We start from the raw sequence: 26063 nt of genomic DNA, 5'->3' as shown, positions 1-26063 counted from the left end.
AAATTCTGAATAGTTCTTTAACATAGCTATTGTATTATTTATCAGCCATGACCAAAGAAAGAACCCATATTTTAGATAAATAACAAAGCGTCAACCATCTCAAAAATTCATATAGCGAATTACAAATTCAAAGCAGAGCAACATGGACCTCTAATACGATAAAGGTAGGATCAGGTGATAAGGAGGAGTAGGCATCACCTACCGACCAGTCGCGCCCGCTGTGTGCTCATTGTCAAAATTATAAAAAAAAAAAACAACGGAAAGAACCGTAGTCAGTCCGCTGTCTTATGGTGCATGCACGGATCTAGAGGGGGGGGGGGGGGGGGTCGGGGGGGGGGGGGGGGGTCTGGGGGGTCCCGAACCCACCGGAAAATGAAAATTTATTAAATTTACATAGTAAAATTATCGCGAAAATATGCCTCGGACCCCCCCCCCCCCCCCCCCCCTGGCAAACACAATTATATCCTTCGGACCCCCCCTGGAAAAATTTTCTGGATCCGCGCATGTGGTGTTACAAGTATGAAAAACGTCAGTCAGCAAGTGTCTGAATGAAACATTGTTCTTGCTGATTTAGTAATTGCACCGACCATATAACTTACGTAAGATAAATTTAATCGAGGTTTTTTGATATTTTGTTCCCCAATAACTTGTATGCTAGTGGCTTGCCTCGTTCAAAAAATTTTCATATATAAAGCATGCCTTTGCATAACGAAATAGAAGATGAATTATTTGAATGATTGATGTTTGTAAATGGACCTCCTGTGGCTATAATTAATCAATCTAAATTATTACCCTTATTTTAACCATCAATTTACAAATTTCGAAATGCTAATGTATAATTATGAAAAATATTTCATTGTGTATTATTCCTTCAACAGAACCCGGGAGTGTGGGAATATTTTATAATGAAGGAAAAGATGATGTTAAGTGTCCTTTTGACTGTATTTTCATATGGTAGCTTGGCGTTCTCTTTTAGTGATATCCAAACTGAGGTAAGAAATTGGGATGAAAACAACTGAAAAATGTCACAATTGTTTTGTTTACGTTTCAGTTAATGGGTTACTAATTTTGTTTTTACAATTTCCGAGACGTAATAATAGTACAAGGGGTACTCTTACTATCATAAAAAATCATCATCGTTTTGATATTGAAGAATTGATTAAGTTGAGGAGGACTTTTGTTTATTTTCTCCTTGTATAATATCAATGAGAGCTTTTTAGATAATCAGAGAAGTCACAATTATAAAATAAAATGAGTTCTCTACTAACTTTAACTTCACTTAATTGTTTACGTCCTTTATCTTATTTTTGTATGAAAGTACATATACCATTAGATTTACAAATAATTACTGTAGTATTTATATTACTGACTGAGGAACCTTTAAATTAGGTACAAAATTGTTGACCATGTTTTGAATTTCGAAATTGTTGTATTATCATAATCTAATTTTTAAATTGCATTTAATTTGTCAAGACATAATTTCTCCCAAAAAGTCAGGAAAAAAACTTGTTCGTCCGCTTTATGGATTGATTCTTTCCATAATACTGGAAATGGGCATTGACGGTGACCTAACAACAAAACTTTATGATAAATGCGATGACCTCAATTTTTCTATAGTCAACTTTCCTTACTTACGTAGCAATATACCTTCATCACCTGCATATAGTGTGTTTGTTGCTCAGTGAATTCGATACGCAAGGCATTGCTCTTCGTATGAACATTTTTTAAGGCGAGGCAAGCTACTGTCAAACAACATGATAAAACAAAACTATCAACAGTCTATTCTAAAGTCATCTTTTTATAAATTCTATGGTCGATACAACGACCATTTCAGCAAATACAATCTTCCACTGGGTCGCATGCTGACTGAAGTTTTTCATGTTAATTATTGTTAGACCATAATTATTCACCTAATTGTCTACGGACTTTCCTGTTTTTTTCTTTCCGATTACGAAAAAGAGCACACGGCGGGTGTGACCAGTCAGAAGAGGATGCTCCCTCTTCCATGGCACTTGTTCCTTCTTCTAACTTTTTGGAAGACTGTGTTTCTCTGCATTGAATTTGTATTTTGTTTTATAGATTTTTGAGATGGTTGACGGTTTGTTATCAAAGACAAAACATTGCTAACGTAGATGTCAAATGATCAAAAAATTAACAACAAAATACTACATGTGAGTTTTATGGATTTGTTGGCGATAATGGCAACGGCTGCTTGATATTAAAATGAATACAGAATACAAGGTGAACCCTGGGATCAGCTGTTCACCCGTAAAAAATTATACCTTATTCATTAATACTTAAACATATTATATAAACCATTAAAAGTCCATGTGAGCACTACTGGTAAGCTGAAATATTCGCCACGAGACTATGCAGGCACTGCAAAATCTGCGCCACCAGTAGAGCTAACCCACTAAAACCAATAAACACACAAAGTCCAAAAACAAATTGATACCAAATTTCGCAATCAAAATCAGAACCAGTGAACACCTATAAGCAAAAAGCAAAAAACTACTTAGCGCAAGTAGGGTAGAGTCACGAGAAAATGTTGGGGGTCACGTCATCAGTCAGTGAGCACCCTCAAAATCAACAAAATAAATAAAAACAGTGGGGAGTCACATCATCAATGAATGAGCACCCTCAAAAAAAAAAAAAAGCAAAAGGGGAGCCAGCATAATTTGCTATTGGGCATCCCAAGCAAAAAATTTGGGGTCACATCATCAATCAGTGAGCACCCACAACACAACAATGAATAAAAACAATGGGGAGCCAGCACAATTTGCTATTTGGCATCCCAGGCAAAAAATTTGGGGTCACATCATCAATTAGTGAGCACCCTCAAAATAACAAAGTATAAAAGTAAATGGGGAGCCAGCATCCACAGAGCTGATAAAACGTGAAAAAGGCAAGGTAGTCATATCCCAAAATAAACCAGGTAGTTGCTATAAGAGCTAATCAAGCATATTGCAGCCATGGCCCATGGTCGCCAGCTTTTGGGGTCACCACTACTCTGTCATCAGCCAGAAAATCCTGAAAGGACTGCTGAATTCTATGCAGGAAAAAGCTATTGCCCAAGGAATTTAGATGGACCTTATCCCTAAACAAGCAAGGGCTTGACTCCTGAAGTCCTGGATATCTGATATATTTGCCCCCTAACTCGAGCATGTAAGTAGCTATACAGCTATTAAGTCTCACTCTAGCTCTCTCTAAGGCTTAATGATCTACTTCCCCCCGCCATTGTAACCTAGGTAAAACCTGTGACCAAATTAATGTGGTATTAGGCAACAAGTTTTGCAATTTATCGAGACCCTTCTTGATATTTTTGCAAAGCACTACACACTTGTCTTCCTGTCCAACATCATTTCCCCCATAATGGACTAACAAGTAATGGGGCGGATCTTCAACCTTCAATAAAGACCGTACCTTGGGGCAGACTTGCTTCCATCTCATACCCCCCTTCCCCTGCCAAAACACTGAAGCGTTGAGTCTGTGCAACTGGAGATTTGCCCCGAATGAGGAGGATCTGGCATGCAAGAACGCATGCTTAATTAATGATGATCCTAAAATCCAAATTCTTTCGTGACCTACAATGATACCAGTATGTGATGCAAATAATAAGTCTTAAAGCAGCTAGTCCGAAAAAAAAAATAGTATCAAACTAATACAGCCTATTGGGACAAAAAACTTGTGGCTGGTTTAGCATCTAATGTATCTATGTAAGCACTTGGACATCCACCTGCCCCCTGCTGCGATCTGATCCTCACTCCTGCCCTGGACCCAGGCATCTGTGGCTGCCCCTATGCGAAATGAATGTGTTTTGTACCTTTTGGTATCTAAACCCAATTTTGTGATAAGCATAGAGAAAACTGACATAACCTGATATCTAGTGACTGGCGTGCCCCTAGCATGACAAAAGAAGCTACCGGGACAATGAGGTCTGGCTGACATGAATGACGTGAGCGATGACACCGGGCAAATGACGTTGTTTGTAGCAAGTTTATGAGTGATCCCTTCCCCTCCTGATCGGTTTTTGAGTGTTTGAGCGAGATTTAAATGGTGTTGTTTGATGCAATTTATCTAACATTACTTGTCTGGATGGCATGGCCAACTTCCTTACTAGTGTTTTGAACAAGTTTTCCTATTCTAAAATAACCAAAAAATGCTGTGGTAAAGATAGCAGAGCAAAGTGAAGCCTCATAGTGTGATGTACAAACGGATGGTAGTGCAACTATGATTTTCCGCAATATGTCCAAGGTTATGGGTTTACGATCATCTGTAAGTACTTTGGAGCGGCAATAGCCCAACAGTGTTTTCTTCACTATAAAGGATTGAGTTGTGTCTGAGACATCAGAGATTTTACAATAAAATGAGATACCTGCTAGGTATGACTTGGCTGTGCTGGGGCTATATTTGTGAATCGCAAAGTAGGCAATGAATTGTGTGAGCTGGTATGGTGTGGGAGGCCATATGATTCGATGGTTGTACAAAGTTCTGAATGCATTGAACATGCGAATTCTTGCAGAGTACAATTTCTTAGTATTATTGGCTAAGGCGAAGTTCAGCAGTGCTTGAGATCTATATTGCAGATCATCTTGTGAAATGAAATGGGCACCTTTGTCGGCTGCTCGTCGGCCCCTGGAAATGACTCTCTGAACCTTGACCATTGCTGCCGGGAAAGAGAGTCTGCTTTAACATTTTTAATGCCCTCTATGTGCTCCCCCCTGAATAATACATTATGTAATAGAGATTGCAGGACTAAAGGTCTAAGTAAATGCATAATTTGCTTTGATTTGGATGTTTTTGAATTCAAAATTGATACCAAAGCCTTGTTGTCAGTGTGCAATATAACTTTTTTACTTTGAAATTCATTGCCCCAAATGGAGAAAGCCATAACAATAGGTACTAACTCTAAAAAGGTAACCTGTTTGAAAATATCGGAGTATTTCAATTCTTGTGGCCATAAAATGTAAGCCCAATGAGATTGAAATATTGCACCACAACCCATGTCTGAACAACCTGCACTGTCAGTAAATAACTGCATGTCAAAGTCTCTTGTCCAGTCAACTATCTGGTATGACGTCACCCCTTTAAAGAAATCTAAAAATAAGAGCCAAGTGTGAATGTCTTTCTTCATCTCGACTGTTACTCTGCGATGATGGTGGGGTTTCGTTAGGCCATGTGTGGCGTCATAGAGTCGGCGAACAAATGCCCTACCTGAAGGAATAGCCCTAATACAAAAATTTAACAACTCTGTAAGTCTTTGCAATTGCTTGAGTGTTACTTTGTTTTTATTCAGCATAGATACCAACTCTGCCTTGAGCTGACATAATTTGTCATGAGGAATCTGAACAGTCATGTTGTTAGTATTAATTTCTAACCCAAGAAAAGTCACAACTGTTGTGCGGCCTATTGTTTTCTCCTGAGCTAAAGGAACCCCCAAGTCTGCACAGATGGAAATAAAGCCTGACATGAGAGTTGTACAATCCAATGTCCCTGACCTGCCGGCCAGTAAGAAATCATCTAAGTAATGTATAACATTGCTACTTCCCGACTGTTCCCTAAGTGCCCATTCTAAAAAGGATGAAAATTTCTCAAACTTGGCACAACTGCTAGCACATCCAAATGGTAGACACATATCTATGTAAACTTTGTCCAGAACTTTGAAACCTAACAAGTCAAAATCAGAGGGGTTTATTGGTAAAAGTCTAAATGCACTTTTTATGTCCAGGCGTGCTACTAAAGCCCCCCTTCCCAACTTAGCTAGCATATCGAGTGCAGTCTCAAAAGATGTGTAATTTACTGAACAATGATTGGTGCTGATGACGTCATTAACACTTAATCCTGCTGGATAAGATAGATGATGGATTAGCCTAGATTAACCATCTTTTTTGGGTACTAACCCAATGGGTGACAATCTAAGGTTAGGTAAGGGACTAGTGGTGAATGGGCCGGCCACCCTACCTAGGTTTATTTCTTTAGTTATTAGTTCAATTGCTACATTTTCAAAGCCCAATAATGACTTAAGATTACGACAATCTGTTGCATGTCTTGGGCCGTCATAAGAAAGATAAAACCCTGCGAGAACCCATGTATTAATTCAGCTGCTATGTTTTGGTCAGGATAAAATTGTAAATAATTCTGTAGCTGTGATACATTAATGGGATTAGATGCTATTTTATTGACGTCTAAATGACTGGATTGGTTTTGGGGTGTTGGTGGCTGGTGGTGAGAAGACTCTGCTCGATGACTGTTGTATGTTTGACCTGGAAGCAAAATAGTTAGTTGGAGGCTTTACAAGCTGGCATTTGGTGGAGGGGTGGTTGAGTGAGCAGCGGAGACATTGGTGTTTATAGGGGCAGGGCCTTCTTTGACAGACCCCCCGGTAATTAAAATCATAACACTTGCCAATTTTCTCGGGGTTGTTTTTAGGGGCAAGAAGAGGGGCTTGCATGTACAACAACCATAACTCTTGGTCAACCATTGCGAAAGACATATTGGGGTTTTGCTCCTTTTTTAAGCGAAACTGAACATCATAGTCGCGCCATCCAAGGCCTGGTGATCTGCTAGCACCTAAGCGGACAGTATGAATGTATTTAAATAACGCAGTGGTGCATTCAGGGTGTCTTGCCATGGGCTGGTGTTGTGCCTTCCGTTTAGGCATCGCTCAGAGGTAGGAAAGGGGGTATATGTAACCAAATATAAGTATACACTATGAAATTCGCAGTAAAAAGAAAATGATTAGCTTAATGACATCTAAAACAAATATGCACACATCGAGCTCCGAATAATACCGGAAAAAAGCATATAAAATGTTTAGAAATATTAACTGCCATTCAGTTAACTGAAATGTAAATGGCAGAGGTTCATCCTGTGCTGTCTAGAAAATGCTTGAAAAAATGGAAAGTCACCCCTTTATTCAAAAACTATAACATCCGGCGACGTTAATACAATGCCATGTAAATTCGAGGTATTTTGTAAAGCTTTGAAAAGATGTGTTTTTGATTTTGTAGAAATAATTAAGCGATGTCATCCATCCTAACTGTTTAACCCTTGATGTGACTTCATTAGAAAATGAAATAATATTCTAATGAAATCAAAGGGAAAAAGACTTAATATACATCTTCTTTTGATATAAATATTTAATAGAGTAGGCTGTACCTATGCGTATGTCAGTAGATTAAAACAATACAAAAATAAGTCTTCAATTACACTGAAATAATATTCACGTTTTAGATGTTCACATATATATTCTAACATTGCTTTTTTTTTGCCAATTTTAAATTTAATTTTATCGATCATACACAATCACGTCAATGTTTAATGCTTTTTTCATTATTGATTTTATTCTAAATTAAATAAAAAGCTGACTTTTTGCTTGGTATTTTTTTAACAATTTCAAGATTAAATAAAATGGATTTATTAAAAAAATAAGGAAAATGTCCTCGAGGATAGCATCATTCTGTATTTAAAATTTCAACGGCGTCTGGTTTTAAGTGGGGGCGATCTCAAAATATTAAATTGTACCAATTTTTTTTTTATATTTTTGGAGCATTCCGAATGAAGATTGGTAAAATGGATTTATTAAAAAATAAAGAAAAATGTCCTCGAGGATAGCATCATTCTGTATTTAAAATTTCAACGGCGTTTAATTTTCTCTTTTTCTTTTATGTTATTTCTTATAATGTACTCCTATAAGGCTTCATTTTATCATAACGTCATAAAAGCGCAATGTCAAAGCTCCCCTACCCCACAACTAAAAAATTGCTTTAAAAAGATTAAATAAAAAAAAAATATTCATGTCTTTATCTGTATTTTATTTATTGGGTTCAATTTTATAAATGATATCGAAAAATTCTCATAAAAGTATAAATCAACTGTATTATTCTGGAATGCGCAAAAACATGCGCAATGGAAACAAAAGTCGGCTTCCTTAAACATATTTTAGAACATAATTTGATTATTAGGGAGAAATTTCACATATTTTGATAGAACGAATGAATTAAACACATGGTTTTTTTTTTATATATGTACACAAATTGTTCATCGGCGAGGAAATCATGAAATTGAGTGACTTAAACAGATGTTCCAAACAAACTCAACAAGACTTTAATATCGAACATCTGAAAGATAATCCTCCAACATCTTCAAGTTCCTCTTCACCCTACCACTATAGTCCTGCCGGACACGTCATTACTGGTGATGTTAATTAAGTTAACAACGAAGACCTAAGATCACTTATTATGAAGGGACCAAAATATAATGAGCCTAGACCCTTCACATGGCGTCTTAATTTTATACATATCATGAATTCTATTAACGATTACGGCAAACGATGGGCAAAATCTGTAAAAGATGACCTTGATACCTTGTCAGAGTGGATTAAAAGCATCAGATGTAAATAAAATTCTCGTATGTAACGACTGAGAGGTCAAATGAAAATCAAATATCCTTCTGTTTTCATTAAAACAGAAATGAGAAAAGAACTAGATAGATTGCATGATCAGTATGTACTGGTCCCTGCTGATAAGGCAAGTAACAACATTGTCTTTGTTTGTAAGGCACTTTATATCAATTGCATTTTAAAAAGAACAAGTTTTCGATTCTACTCATGGTAATCCTACCTACACCCATAGTAGCCTTTACAAGCAGGAAATACTTCAAAATCATAAATCGGTTATGGATATCTTCAATATCCCCAATAAACAAAATGAATTTGATTTACCTTATTTGTACTGGATTCCAAAGCTTCACAAAAGTCCTTAAAAACAGAGATATATAGCAGGTTCCAGTAAATGTTCCACCAAACCTCTCTCTTTACTCTTTACTAAAATTCTTACAGTAGTGAAGGAGAAACTTCAAGAGTACTGTACAACAATATACTCCAGAAGTGGTGTGAATCAGATGTGGATACTAAAAAAACTCTAAAGAATTATTAGAAACTTTGAGGTCACAAAATCTTACCAAAATCAATAGCATCAGAACGTACGACTTTCAACGCTTTATACAACCATTCCCCATGACAAATTAAAACCAAGGCTTTTTGATATTATCGACAGTTGTTTCTTTATTAAAAATGGAAGTCATAATTTTTTTTATTAAAAACCATTCTTATTGCACACACACGTACTCTGAAGTTGACATTAAAAAGATGCATGCTTGAGTTTCTGATAGACAATATCTATGAAGTAAATCAAGTCTATTTTTGTATTCTTATGAAGCAGAAGTTATTCAAAAACTTAGAATTTTTCGCTTTTCCCCTGATTACGACAAAGAGCACAAGAGATGATATGACCGGTCAGCAGAGGATGCTCAATCCTCCATGGCACCTGATCCTACCTCTATCTTTTTAGAGGTCCATGTTGCTCTGCTTTGAATACGTATTTCGTTTTATGCGTTTTTGAGATGGTTGACAGTATGCTATTGTCATTTTTTCATGTTCTTTTATTTCTGTATACAATTATTTTTATTAACTACGAAAAAGGCGAAGTAGACGACCCTAGATGTCTTTTTCTCTTCAGCTCCAGGATTTAAAGAAAGGACAGGCAGAAATAAAAAGTATGTTAAAGGAGGTTTTATATCAACTCAACAAAACAGACAAGACAACACCAGTACCTAAAAAACCACTGGTAAATATTTACAAATGATCATGTATGTTCGCCTTAAATAGAACTGACAATCGTTATATAAAATGGAACTGTAAGAAATCTCGATAGTTGTGGCCATTTGTATTTTTACACTGTATCAATTTCCTTTAGAAGGAGAGCTCTTTATAAAATCATAGGAAAATGCCCGAATTTAAAGGGTACAATACATGTATAGTTTTTCTACTAAATAATAATTTATAGCTTAACAAATTATATCTTTAAATATTCAGCAGATCTAATGGTTATATTTGTTAACCATCAAGCATCCTAAATTACAAACAAATAACGTTAAACTTAACTCTCCGGAGCGAAATAATTCCGAAATTAATGCCTAATACAAGCTAGAACCGAATTAAACATTTAGGGAGTTTTCAAAACAGGCCCGAGAACTATGTTTTAAACACTTTGTCGGATAATTATGCCAGTGCAAAGATGGCATTTTTGCGCCCGTCATAGGTGCATATATCGAAAAGTTCAACTGTATCACATGGTAGACCATTGCTTGAATAGTTTAATTACAACCACCTTTGTTAAAGGGGCATGGCAACGATTTTGGTGAAATTCTTTTTTTAGTTTATATTATTTTCAATACTTAAGAAATGCATTTCTAATGATCAAATGAAATTTAAGAGTAATTCGTAGAGTTAAAAGCAAGATACAAGGCTGACAATTCTTTGTCATGTAAGCAAGGCTTGTGCCCTGTTTTTGTTTACGATGGTTCAATATACTAGTAAACAATCTTTTTCAAGCTGATTTGTCTATCTTTTTATTTATTTTAAGCATGATTAAGCAGATCCTAACGTTTAAAACCTTCATTTTAGGTTTAAAAGTTGAATTTTCTGTTTAACATTCAAAACGTAAACAAATGCTTTGTTTACATAGCAAAGAATTTCAAGCTCAGAGTCTGTAACTTGCTAATAATTCAACGAATTACACTCAAATTTCGGTTGTTTATGAAGAATGCCTTCCTGAATATTGTAAATATTAAAATCGGGAAAATAATATTTGACCAAAATCATGACCATGCCCCTTTAACTTTCTATCTTACCTGTCACGTAAGATATTTACCCGAAATAATAAATTCCTACTGGAAAATGATTTTTCCCATAAAAAGATTCCTACAAGAAATTTCTTATTGGAATACAAAAATTTCCTATAGGAATTTCAATTCAGAAAGGGTATGATAAAATCCGATAGGATATCCAAATTTCCTATAGGAAAACTACGTTTCTGAAACCTACAGGAAATATCATTTTCCTTTAGAGAATATAATTTCTATAGGATTTTTAGAAAATACTATAGGAGTGCCAATAGTTCCTGTAGATGAATCATTTCTCCAATGGAACCTATCATTTTTCCATTAGATGATCATTTTAAAAGGTAAATATCTCACCTGTCAAGTGAAACAAACTAAAAACAAAAGTGGTTATATACTCTCTAAACAATGATATATTATATGGTATTTATAGATTTTTCCTAAACTGCATGTTAAGAGGGTGCAAAAATGCGACCTCAGCACTGGCATAATAATCTAGCACAGTGTTTATTTTTATTTTTGCTGCTGTAGTTTAAAATTGTTTTGATACATCGACACGTTTCCGGACATTTGAAGCTAACGATTTTTTTATCTCTTAAAGAAGCGTTACCTTACACAACAAATGTTATACACAACAGTACGTGTAGCGGATGCAAAGAATTATATATAGGAGAACTTTGCGCACCTGTATTTGTATACACAAACAACACGTCAATCAACCCGAGTGCAGAAAAATTAAACTTAATGAACATCTTGATATTTGTGGCCACGGGCAATATATAAGGATAACAACCGAACGCGTCGACTCATTCCAATTGCAAATGAGTTAAGTTATAATAAAGGGTTGGATTTGACCTTCCTCAAGTAATATAGAGGCCTTAAGCAAGGTTTATTTAACAACCTTGTGCAATTCTCTCTAGTGTTAATTTATACGAATAAATAAAAAACAAACATTAACATTATCATTGCAAAAATTTGCTAATTTAATATCAGTTGTAATGCTTTGATAGATTTGGCACAAGACCGGAAGTTCACTGAAGTTTGTAAAGAAGGTCACATCAGTCGATACTGTCCGCCTGCAGGTTGAACTATCACTGTCACCAGGAACTGAGGTTCAGTGGGTTGTAGACTCAACCATAATTGGATGTAAGTTTCTTTCAAAAAGTCATTATTTTAAAATAAAATCATTGATTACTTTTGAAAAAACCCAGAGATCCAATTAAAACCTACAAGGAATGTTGAATGATGGGATGTATAATGACTTGTCGTGATTTTGATTTATTCGGTAATTCTATTAGTTTGAATTAAATACTCAAAGCGTTAATTTTTTTAGCAAATGAAAGTAAATTTGGCACCTCGAGTACAAAGCTGGAACGCAGTTCACAGTATACAATAAATATGTCGAAATCAGTGGAATTTCTTGAGCTGATATCGGTAACCCCAGAAAACGTTTACACCAGGTATAACATAGATGTACAAGGACACGATTCAACAAGGTATTTCAATGACAGTGTTTGTCAGGCAGCTGTTAACCAAACCACCAACACCTCCGCTTCTGCTTTTTTTCGGTGTTCACCAGAGTTGGATACTAGAGATTCATGGTATCAAGATATCGCTCTCATAGCTAGATCTGAAAATGAAAAAGTCAGGTTCAAGACCTTAGAAATAGAGCCGAACCCCTTCATTAATGTAACGTATGATCGGAATACAACAGCCAATGGAACGGTCATCTTTTCAGACGAAATCTTGGATAAGACTAAAAGCTTTTTGTTTCTGAACAGCATTACGACATAGTGAAATATATTACACATAGATATACACAGGACATCAGTGCAATAAAAACGAATGGTGAGTTTGGATATATAGACAATACCTATTTGGATCCCAAATTATCGGAGGGCAAGTCTGTAACAATATCCTGTGAAGCGATTGGAAGAAACCCCCCTTCTATTAGAGTGGAGAGAGATGGGATGACAATATCAGATACAGGTGATGTTTACATTACCAGCAGTAGGTCCACGGTTTGGTCAACCTTCTATGTAACTTACCCTCACACATCGAAAGAAATTGAGGGCAAATACACATGCGTCGCAGACGGCAAGAGCACAGAAGTGTTTCCATTATATAACATTGAGTTAAAGCCAAAAGTAAAATGGGATCTAATGAATGGTGGCAACGTTACCTACGAGGTATGCTGACTGTTAAGGGGATGTGCAGCCATCTTGTACATTTTAGGATAAGAATGTAAACATGTCTTGAACTAGCTTGTTTCTGGCTACAACTGGCCAATTTTTGTTGTTGAAATAATATGCATATAAACATAAACAAAAAAAGAAAAGCAAATAAAAAATATAACATGCACACCAACTTATTAATTGACAGCTCTAAATATAAGGATTTTCCAGTATGTGATTATATTATACACAAACAGCATGAACATAATATTTAGAACATATTTTCATTTATGAGAGAGAAGAAGGCGGAGAGAAAAAAGCTGACGGGGCAACGGTTGCTTTGCGGCATAACTGTTTATCAGGGTTTGCTTATCAAAAAGATTTATTTAATTATTTTAAAAAGCATCATACATTCTGTTCACAAATAGTTGGGGATATAGTAAAGACTTGCTAAATTCTTTCAATAATATTCTTCAAGTGTCTCTCAAATTGTTCAAATTCACATTTCTTTAAAGGTAAATATTTTTCCACAAGAAGCATGTTTTCAATTTTTCAATGTTTTCTGACCAAAAATGTTGCGAAAAGATATAAAAGCAATAAATACGAGGTCCTAAATGTCTTTTTATTTAAAAAGTATGCATACAAGAACAAGACAATGCCTTTTTCATCACTCAGAACAACTGTCGAACTGCGCAGCTACAGACTTATTTGGAAGATTTAAAATGTGAAAACATATGAAGAGGGTTCATCGGTGACCTCTCCACTTATCCTTAAATGTACAAGATAGGTGCACATCCCCCTTAACAGTATTTTTTCGAGTTTATTGGAATTTAGCTTTAGTCAGCATTTTTTTTATTTGAGAATTAATTGCTTACAAATGATTTCTGTGTCAACACTTTCTGTTATTCCTTTGTCAGCATCAAGTATCAATCTCTTTAATGATTCTTGCATAATGTTGAATTTGTTTTTTAGATGTTTTGATGATTTTTAAAATTTTTTTTTTAGATGTTTTGATAATAACCAACGAATCAGTTTGGTATTAATCTTTAAGAAACCTGCTTTGTTCAGAATCCTTTATAAACCAAACAGATGTGGTCACAAACAGTCCAAAATGTAATGATGTTTCTTTTTATTTAGAGTAAACTTCTAGTGCTAGAAGGATCTGAGGGTCTGGATGTATCTTGCTCCAATTCTGAGAACGACACTGTTATTGTGTTTGACAAAGTTCAACGGACGATTTTGACAAAATGGACTGAACGGTTAGAGGTTTGGATTCCCTGGCCAGCACAAGCGTTGGAACCTTTCCATATGGGGTACATCAATTGTACATCAACAGACAAAAATGGGGAAAATACTTTTGTATTATACTAGTATATATGAACATGAATTAAATTCTTATAAAACATTTAACCCAAGTGAGGATGTTGGACGTGGCCCAAAATAACCATACAGATAAATATTATCGATAACATCTTGGTTTATTTAAATGTCAATAAATCAAACTGTCCAAGTGAAAAGTTGCCAATCAACCTCCATCAAAATATAAAAAAAATAATTTCATTGACATTTTTTTTATGTTCAGAAAACCAAAAATAAAGTTCGATAATACCATTCCGCATTTACATTAACTGATCTTTCTCGGAATTTCTTAAATTCACGATTAACATCCGAATTTTTATGGATTGACACTTAAAATGTTTCATATCTGCCACATTCGCTTTTAAAAAATGAATAGTTTATATATTAGCTATATCAAATATAAAACTAAAACACATGATAAACGACGAATAAAGTAATACTTTAACATAGGTTAGATTAAGGCCAAAATATATTTGATATAATGATTATCAGAAACCGTTATTTGTCAACAAGTTAAAGGTAGGATGAAACAGTAAAACTCGTCTAGTACGAACACGGATATAGCGAAATCTCGGATATAGCGAAGTTTTTTTGAATCCATTTAGCAAAACACAAACTCAAAAAAGAGCAAACACGGACCTCTAAAAAAATAGAGATGGGGGCAGGTGCCGAGGAGGAGTGAGCATCCTTTGCCTACAGCTGGTCACATCCGCCACAACGAAATACTGTTTTTATTGGAAATTATTTCCCCTCCTTTCCTGGAGTGTAATGTTTGTAAATAGCTTTGTCATTATTGTTGACGTTCAATTCGTTTATCGTATCTATGAATTATTGGAAAGCAAATATATTTACAGATGTTGCAAGCATTTCACATAAACAACAGCTGTCGCAATTAATCGTTAACATATGTTTCTTTTGGATTTCTCCTATTGGCCACACTTGATTAATTATTATCTCTGTTCATTACGTATCAGAATCATTACACAAATCTGATTTGGTTCTTCTTTATTGAGGTTTACATGAAAAAATGACAATAACAAACCGTGAACCATCCATAAAACGAAATACAAATTCAAAGCAGAGCAACACGGACCCGTTATAGATAGGGGTAGGATCAGGTGCAAAGGAGGAGTGAGAATCCTCTGCTGACTGGTCACACCCGCCGTGTTCTCTTTGTCGTAATCGAGGAAAAAACAGAAAAGACCGTAGACAATTAGGTGATTAATTATGGTCAAACAATTAGTATGAAACACTTCAGTCAGCATGCGGCCCATGAGTCATGCAACACGTATAAGATATATGATAATAATGTTTCAATGTTTTACCATTAAATTTTTGAAGGGGCATTGTCACGATTTTGGTCAACTCTATTTTTATGTTTTTTATTATTTACAATGCTTTAAAAATGCATTTCTTATTATCATATACAATTTGAGAGTCATTCGTTGAGTTATAAGCAAGATACAGGGATCACAACTCTTTGTCATGTAAACAAGGCTCGTGCCCTCTTTTTGTTTACATAGGTTCAATATACCAGTAAAAAATCTTTTTCCAGCTTATTTGTCGATCTTTTTATTTATTTTTAGCATAAATAAACAGTTCCTAACGTTTTAAACATTCGTTTAAGGTTTAAAACTGAAATTTTTACTTCAACGTTTTAAACGAAACAAACGGTTTGTTTACATAACGAAGAATTTCAAACTCTGTAACTCACTTATAACTCAACAAATGACAATCAAAAATCGGTTGCCTATCAAAGATGCCTTTCTGAAGCATTGTAAATTTTAAAATCGGAAATGTAATTGTGACCATCGTTACCATGCCCCTTTAAAGTTGTTTTTAGATGAACATAAAAATACATCAATCTTTTCCATTCTGAAATCATTCCGGAGATGAAATATTGTTCATCATTTAACATTTTGAACGCATTGTTTTTTAACAGAAAGTATCTTAAGTGTACACAACATTGCATTAGTTGATCTAAGTGTATTTTCATGAGTTCTTCCAACTTTTGAATTTTGGAACAAGTACCTCCTTTAAAACCTGCTGTGGTATCTTTCTTTGCTCTTGTAGTCTTTCATTTCCCCTTTGAAATTCCGAAATTAGAGTGCTTTAAATCTCTTCATCATTAGACTTGATATTAGACTATTTCAGTAATGACATCAGGTCATTCGGGTATATCGACGACGTATTATCAATTGAAAATTGTTATTTCCATACTTACGTCGACTCGATATATCCCAGTAAACTTAGAATAAATGATACCACAGAGTCTGCATCATCTGTCTCATATTTAGATTATTTGCTTGAAATGGACATTAAAAGTCAGCTTTCTGTTATATTTAACTTTGTAAATAACTCTTTAAAGTAAGGGGGAAATGTTAAGGTTAACGATAGCTGACCTAAACATGACATGTACATATGTATAAGCTAATGAACAAACTTAATGACATATTTTAGATACAGTACTTGTATTAATCTTTTGAACATTTAAGCGAAAAGTGCTCTCAAATGCCTATTTTTGATTATGTATTCCTTCAATAGCTGTACATGTAACTGTCTTCCATTATGTATCGAGAAAAAATATTTTGCTCGAATTTTAGAAGTGGATTCATACTCAGGAACCTGAAGATGTTTAAGGTTATCGCTGAGTGACTTTGCGGCTTCAAAATAATAACTTTCAGTATGTTAACATAGCTTTTATTCAGGTGATAATTTACAAATAGATTTCCTACTGTTCCAAAGACTTCAAATAAAGGTACAAAAAGGGATCTGAAAAATAAATGAAATGATAAATACACAGATAACATTATTTTATTCATACTTACATTTTACTGCACATTACTTTACGAAATACATTTGTCTGTATCAACACTGATATTTGCACATTTTGCTGTACATAACTTTACTACTTTACTACATATACTTTACACAATCACTAGACTCGTACACGAACTTCACTTTCATATACTTGTGTACTACATAAATACATTTATTTTACGGCAACTAGTACGCGTCTTACTCTGAAATACATACAACTTATGTTTACATTACAACAATACACATACTTTTACTTTATACTTAATATTTTTCATAATGATATTACTGGTTATCACACTTTACTTTAAAATACTTTAAATTACTCACAGAAAATATAAAACAAGGTTGTCTGGCCATTTTAGGAATAAATACGGCATTAAATCCGTCTCAATAAAATAAAAACAAACTTACCCAGAATAGTTAGACTCTGGTCAGCAATACTTACATGTTATAGGAAGAAATGCTTTATATGATATGAGGGAGCTTGTTGAAAACGTCCGCTGTCTCCAATTGCTATGCTCAGTCTGAGTTCCTAAATGCACGGGATTAGAACCCGTCCAGTAAAACCAGCTGAGTGAACTTTAAACTTTGGAACGCAACTTTGACGATAAATTAGTTACATTATAAACGTAGCACAAAATGTATGGAAAGTAAGCATGGACGTAAATTGTGACAATGTTTTGAATCATATGATAATAGGGAGGTAAGGGACTGGCCCCTAAATTTTTTTTTTCTCAGATATCTCAAGAACGGTGACGAATTTCTAAACACTTGTTGAACAAAGCTCTTATCCCTGAAACAAAATAGTATCTGGCCCTTAGAATGTAGATCCCGTTTTTCTATTCTAAATCATGTTAAGTTGTTAAATAGCAAAATCAAGATCGAACATATATCTCAAATTCTAAAATCAGACGGAAGACCTCCTCGTTGCTCGCAACGAGATCGTGTCTAGTTTTCATTATTCATTATTCATTCATTAAAATTCTTGTTGCTATCCTTGACTTAAATCAACTCTATAAACATTAATAAATTGTGTTAAATCTTATTGGTGTTTTCATTACAAGTGTTGACCATAGTTCAGGAATCCCCTTACCTGGGTTGATTTTTAACTGAGCCAGTATTTGACTTTAGAGATACTTTGATCACAAGAGTTATTGCCCTTGTCGTACTGGTTCCGGTTACATAATATTTGAGGAGTATAAGTATCCTGAAATATGCACAAACTAAACAATTCTGTAAATAAAAAAAAATATTATTTACATGCATTGCTACCATTGTAAACAAAAGCACAAATAGGAAGTACTGAGTATTGAAACCGGGTTGTCATAACATAATACTGGTACATGTAAGCACTTTTGTACTACGTATGATACACGTAGGAGTTAATAAAGAGGTTTAGCACCAACATGTACGCGTACCTGTATGTGAAGATTACAAGTTAGAACTACGCGTACCAGTCTAAATCACGTTAAAAAATATAGCCTTCAAGTCCGACGCAATTCACACCTATTACCATTCATTCACATTTGTGTAGAAATTCTTCATTACAAAAACTCAAGAAGTAATGCACATATTTGCTTTCTACAAGTACACGTAGGCGTACACGTTCGTTTGCTAAATCGTTCTGGTGACAACGTCACAATACCTGTACATGGAGTTAATAAAAGGATCAATAACCGTTATTAGAATGATTTTCATATTTAGTATATCAAAAGTTTACCTGTTGTCTGCTTTAGTAGAAAATAATTATGCGGAAAACCAAACATTTTACGCAGAATTGATTCGTCACTTAAAACGTACCTAAAAAATGATCTTTTTTGTAAAATTCCATTCATAATTGACGCAAATGTTAGCGTGTACAGCTTTAAGCGTTAAAATATAAATATAATGATTGTTATAAAATTTGCTTTTGCTAGTTATACTTCTGATTATTCATTGATGTATTTCAACCTACAAATACATTGTAAATGGAACTATAATTACGGAAGTTTAACATGTTTCTTTGACTTTTAGATATCAACCTATATTTGACCTTTTACATACAAAATATGAGCACTCAGACATATGTTGGCATTGAGAAATTTATTTATGATAAAGGTTAAAGGACAGACTTAACGGTCACTGGAAAAGTTATAAAACATTCATACAATAAATGTTTCTATGATATTTAGATATCAACCAATATTTGACCTTTTACATACAAAATATGAGCACTCAGACAGATGTTGGCATTGAGACATTTATTTATGATAAAGGTTAAAGGACAGACATAACGGTCACTGGAAAAGTTATAAAACATTCATACAATCAAGAATCTCATTTTTTTAACCATATAATATCTTATAGATATCTAATTTCATTGTAATTTGTATGTAAGTGTCAACCAAACTAATTCCTGAAAATAAAATATATAATATTTACATGCAACACTAAAATTCATATGTTTGTGATATATAATTGTTAGGATGAATTAAACTAAGTGAATGATTTATATTAAAGGGCACCCGCAGCTAGCATTTTCAAAAGAGCCAAAGAATTATCTCATAAATTACATGTATTAATTCTAAATTTTCAAATGCTATATGAATAATTAGCTTAATTTAGTTTAGATTAGCTTCATTGGTATAAATAAGACCATATAAGTCTTATTTTGTCGCTACAGAACAGAACGACTGTTAACATGAAAGGTGTAGTGTTTATACTTGTACTAAGCATTTCCTCCGTTTGCCGTGCAAACTCTCTCAGTGATATCCAAAACGAGGCAAGGCATTTCATTACTTAATAAACACAAAATTAACTTTCTACCAGTTGTAATTTTACCCTATATGTAAATGAATAATGCATGTACTTTAAAATGAAAATCGTGAGGATTAAATATTGTGATTCAATGTCACTTTTTTAAACCATTTACAATCTTTGAATATTTTAGTGTCGAAATATCTGTTTTAAAATATTCTTGTTTGATCCAGTCGTTTGTTCACATTTGTATAACAAATAACTCATTCAGAGGAATATACATTTTGAGTAATATTACTTAAAACTTTCATTGGTGTTTCTTACAACATCTTGAATGTATTACCATTGTATATTTTTGACATTTATAATAATATGCTACCATTATAAAACAAACATGATATTCAAATCAGGATCTTCACAAAACCCTTAGTACACTGTACCGATATATTTTATCCCATTTAAGATAACATTCTGGAAGTATTTTTGTTTTCTGTTTGAATTTCATATTACAATAACTAAAGTGTTCCAAGTTGTGATTATAGTAATCAACAGACACACCGCTTGCCTAAGTTTGCAATTCTTAGATGATTTTAATTTAGATAGAAATGGCAGGAGTCTCCGAGTTCCTTGCTGTCCGTTGAAAAAGAGACGTCCGGTGAAAAAGTGTTGATACGGGTGGAACTCTCAGTAGCCCGAAACACATATGTCCTTTGGAATGTAGACTCAGTAATAATTGGAAGTAAGTTTTCGTAAAAAAAATCTCAATTAATTATGTAAAAATATATTTATCGATGGGTTAAATTTAAAAAAGAGAACCACACTGAAATCCTTCAGTACACTATCATTTCTTTGTTGAACTAATCTGTTTTTTTCTTAAGGTTAAAGTAGTATTTAAGAAACCCGACAATATATTTTGATAGTGTTGCATTAAATTATGTTTCAGCAAATGAGAAAAAATTCGGCACTTCAAGGACAGAGCTCAAAAACAGTATTCAATACAACATAGAGGTGTCAAATTATGTGAAAGATCTTACGCTGGTATTAATGACAAATGGTACTGGTATCACTGAACCTATAGTAACCTGGTATATCCTAGATATAAGAGCAGAAGATACCAAAAGGTACTTCAATATCGGTACTTGCCATTCGTTGATTGCTAACATAAACAGTACTTCTTTTCGGTCCTTTTTTCGCTGTTCTCCGGAATTGGATTCAGGAAATTCCTGGTATCAAGAAATGGCAATTATGACAAAATACATGGATCAAAATGAGGGTTCTTCAAAATTATCCTGGACCAATATTTCGGACAACAATTCTAGCATAGGCACAAATATTACGCTTGAGCGAAATACAATTGCTACAGCGACGGTAAATTTTCCCGAACAATATCTCGAATTGAAAAATTCCTTTTTGTTTTTGCAAGCCTCTCTCTTTCTAGGTCTGGATAGTATAATCAAATCTATCAAATATTCGCAAATAAAAGATATCAGTGCAATTAAAAAAGCTGGAGAGTGCGTCGTTTTGTCAGGTATACCGCCTCCTGAAGCTGTGGAAGGTGAAATGTTATCAATTGGATGTTAGGCCAATGGTAGAAATCCCCCTGCTCTTAAATTGGAGAGAAATGGAATGACAATAATAGATACAGATGACGTGTACATTTCCAGCATTAAGTCTCCCCAATGGACTGCATATGATGTATCTTATCTTCACGCAACTGAAGAAATTGAAGGTAACTACTCCTGTGTTATTGAGGATGGGAGCCAAAAAACGATCCCATTATTTGACTTCCAGTTAAAACCGAAAATCCGCTGGGACCTAATGCAAGAATTCAATACTGCAGAAGAGGTACGTTAACTTTGCTAATATCTGTTCTCAACTCTTTTGTTATTCGGTAATGTTAAATAACACGTTCTTCGTAATCCAGTCAACACTAGTATTTCAAATCAGCTTGCGTTTTGTCGAAATACCTAGTTATTACACCTACAGAATACACTCTAGTTGTAATCTGAATAGAACTTCTTTCAAAGTAGCATTTTGATACAGAATCCTTTTGTAAAACCAATATTTTTTCTCTAGCCTGCCAAAATGTTTTTAACAAATTGTTTATAACATTCAGATGTACATAGTAATGTTTAATACCGTAAATGAATATTATACATCACAAACAGTTAGACCTGAATCTTTGTAAAAATATAAATTTCTTTTTTTTTTATTTAGAGAAAATTGATTGTGGTAGAAGGATCAAAAGGTATCATAATGAATGCGACATGCTCAACTCCAGAAGGTATTGTTACTTTTGACACGGTTAAACGGAGCTCTTTGAATAAATGGTCTGAACGACTGGAGGTCTGGATCCAAATAAAGTGGCCAGAGACAGAGTACACACAATGCGATTTTATAGCAACCGATAAACATGGAGAAGTTTCATTTCAAATGTCTAATTAAAACTGAATATCAAATTTATTTTGTCAGATGTATTCTCAGTTTTTATGAGAAATAAAATTCCAAGAACATACTAATAAAGAAAGAGTTGTGGTCCTCATTTATCTACGACTACGCCATATTATAGTTCTATAGTCTATGGTTACTATCTACACGATTACTATAGTCTGTCCCAAGTTAATGCCTCCATCACTTTTTGATGACTTTTTAAAAAAATACACATTCTTGTAAAAGAAATAAAGCTGAAATTGATAAAAAGGAAAACATCCAAGATTCATTGGCACGTTATCTTTTTTCAATGATAAAAGTTCACAGGAACGAAAACAAATTTCTTACGGAGATTCATAATGGGAATGTTTACTTCTTTTCTCCATTTGGAGTTATCACTTGGGCTATAACATGGCTGATGTAATGCAAAATCCCCGTAGACTGTCTATTTTTGGGTTGTGTATTGAAACCTGTAGCAATATAGGACGCGTTTCAAAACAGATTAGCTGGGTATTCTTTATATTAGCAAATGAACGTAGTTTGGGCACAAAGGTATTTATGATTATCGAAATATCAAGCGAACAGTGGTGGAAGCAAAAAACTCGGGATAGAGTATATGAGTGAGAGGTCTATTTATGGTATAACTTCATTCATATTGGGATAACATTCATCCAAATATACGCTACATTTGATACAATGTTTTGTAGATGTGCGTTTTAATAATAAAACTGCAACCAGTGCACATTTGAACTTTATACTAAGTGATGATATCTTAGATAATGAGACAGAAGCATTTAAAAAGAATACACATAAAATATGTTAAAATAATGAACTGTTTCACAACATTATTATAACGCTTGGCATACATTGCAAACGATATATAATTGAGGTTTTCTAGATTGTAAAAATAAAAAAAAACATATAAGATGCAATCTTTAACAAGAAATCATTTTTCAAATATCGCCATTCTTTAATGTTGCATAAGTTTACAAAAAGATGACATTCACACAATTTGTTGACTAACTCTTCAGAACAGGGCACAAACCTTTTAATTGTCCAATTTAGGCTGTCTTTTATATTATAGCTATTTTGGTAAATTGCTGGACGATTGTTGTCATTTTTAGACAATATCAATCTCATAAAGAGGAGTACATGTATTTATCACGTGTTTATCTCAAAATGCGGTGAATATCACTAATGGGGTAAATTTTTAATATTCCACTGTGTGTTCTTGCGCCACGTGACGTCATAAATAAACATTACCTAGCTTTTGGGGATGAATGACGTAGAATAAAAAGTAACAGAATAATTGAGTTGAATAGTGTAGAGTTATAAATGTGAAGCACTTTGCAGTTTCATTTTTTTCCATAAATGAATAACAATATGTTAGAAAAATAATACTTGTTTGTTAATCTTCAAGGAACTTTTTCCGAGCGTAAGGTTGTTGACGTCTATTAACGAATGTGTTATGCGGCTTACAATTACAATGTTTACAGATACGATCGAGTTTTAACAAAATACGTTGAAAACATGTGATAAAAAGAATCTCTCATGATCTGCGATGGTCTATGATTTTTATCCAACGAGTTGTGTGTTTTCTATGCCCGAGCCAAGGCTCATAGTTTCTGCCGTTTGGTTTTGTTCTGCGTATTTGATCTTTCTATCATATGAATAATTTTGATATTATTCGTGAATGCGTGTCTTATAGCTACAACATGATTCAAATGATCAAAATCGGAACTTACAAACTTGCCCCTAACTGTATGTACATTTAATAACTTGTGGAAAGACTAATTCGATGTTTGTTCCAATTATAATTAGTTCTTAAATTCGATGATGATTGATAATGGGGCCATTAAAAAATAACATTCACAATTGAAAATCTTTTGACAATTAAAGTAAAGAACGTTTACATCTATTGCAATCATCATCTTTACAATCAATTTTAACGGAAAAATCTTTGTTGTGATATAACATTAAATTTTTTATCATATTATTCTATCATCAATTGCCAGAGATAACATAAAATACGAAGAAATAAGAGATTGATAAATATGAATGATAAATGTACTGCAAGCGTGGACATATAGAAAAAGTGTAAAATTTATATAATTATGTTGATGATTTTTCTGTTTCTCGGAAAAAAAATTTCACTCATCAAACTTTATATCATTTAAATGTATCCAAATGACTAAACTCTTGTATTTTAATCGTAAAATATTTCATGATTTTTCCACCAACAATGACGTCACAGTCGGTGTTACAACAGTGGATTCCGTGATATATCATTTGTGAATACGTTTTCTCGTAATACCACAAATGATATAAAACTTTATTACCATGCCCCGAAAACTGCAAGTTTAACGCCGAGAACAGTTATATTGTATACCTAGTAGTGAATCAGCCCTGATAGGTATACAGTTATATTGTATACCTAGTAGTGAATCAGACCTGATACACAAGTTTTGGACTGGGTGAGACAGCAACAGAAAGCAAGGGCTTTATCACTTTGAAGGCGATATTTCTCTGTCTCTTCCCGAAGTCTAGGAGCTGCATTGCCCTCAAATATATAATCGTCAATTCTCCAAAGCCTCTGTTTTTATTAAGCGTAGTGTGTGACTTAACGATAGAATAACAAACTAGAGACGAGCTCGTTGCAAGCAACGATTAGGTTTTCCGTCGTAGCTGCGTCATACTTGTGACGTATTACAAAAAATTGATAGCTGACCATCGTACAATATTAGATGTGTAAACACTGAGAAACAAAGTATTATATTTCTGTGGCCGTGTAGATTTTACGGTGATAGAGAATTCGTCTGGATCTGCATCGGGCGTGTGCAGTACGAACCGGGTGAGGGAATGTTGGCGTAAAGTGTATAAGGTAAAAGGTTGGGGCGCGCTGTGGGCCGTAAGCTAAAACGAAGGGTAGGTTTGCCGTATTCCCGAAGGTCCACCAGTATACAGTTCCAGAGAAATAAACAGGCAATTGATCATGATGCAGGATTCCACATTATTGGACGAGACTCAACGATGGCAACATTATAACAGTTTAACAGACAGACATGTTACAAACAAGTCGGATATGGCCAGAAGTGGCCTCCGGACTCAAGACTCTGGGAGAGTCGGACGTGGCCGGGGCTGGCCGCCGTATTCCAGACTGTGCATTGACAATTGTACATAACTATTTATAAGAATCTTAACAATGAGAATAAATTGCAATTAACAGGTAATAATATAAGTAAGCTGAGTGAAAGGTTCACAGATATAAAATAATTAAATATACTCAATGAGTCTTTGATGTCCAAGAAATGAAAATCTGATAATTGTACAATGTTGTTTTAAGAGATTAACAGTCCTTGAGACATGACACTCTGTCTCTATAAAGTCTAATAAGTGTCAATCACTAAATAAAAAAAAGTAACTATGTAAGAAATAAACTGTGAGAAAAAATTACGAAACAGATGTTGAATTTTACAAGTAAAGTAAAAAAAAAAATTATAATTGAACAGTGCATTTTTGCACGATGATACTACATGTTTATAAGCAAATACAGATCTTAACACGTTCTATCTAGTTTGATTCGCCGCATTTTATTCACAGAGGGGGACTGTGGTTATGCCCGGTACGATGGTAAAAAGACCACTGGCAAACGTTTAACACGCATTTTTATCGAACGCAAGCGCCAATGAATCTCTTAGTATATATGCGGAGATCCTGGAAATTTTACAAGGGGTTTTGAAGAATAATTTTGTATTTCGAGGAGGGGGAACATGCGCGGATCAGAAAATTTTTCCGGGGTGGGGGTTGAAAAGTCAGACGGTTATTTGAGTTTGCAAAGGGATGTCCGAGGCATATTTGGTAAGT

The 26063-nt window shown here is 34.2% G+C and overlaps 2 pseudogenes; both read left to right on the top strand.

Annotated features, from left to right (window-relative positions):
- Window positions 1-881: 881 nt before the first annotated feature.
- On the top strand, window positions 882-14448 carry LOC128189559 (uncharacterized; annotated as a pseudogene).
- A 5258-nt stretch (window positions 14449-19706) lies between these two features.
- Window positions 19707-22280, top strand: LOC128190070 (uncharacterized; annotated as a pseudogene).
- Window positions 22281-26063: the final 3783 nt, after the last annotated feature.

Source organism: Crassostrea angulata, chromosome 6 (genome assembly GCF_025612915.1).
Source record: "Crassostrea angulata isolate pt1a10 chromosome 6, ASM2561291v2, whole genome shotgun sequence".
Lineage (NCBI taxonomy): Eukaryota > Metazoa > Mollusca > Bivalvia > Ostreida > Ostreidae > Magallana > Magallana angulata.
This window is presented reverse-complemented; position numbering and strand designations above follow the sequence as displayed.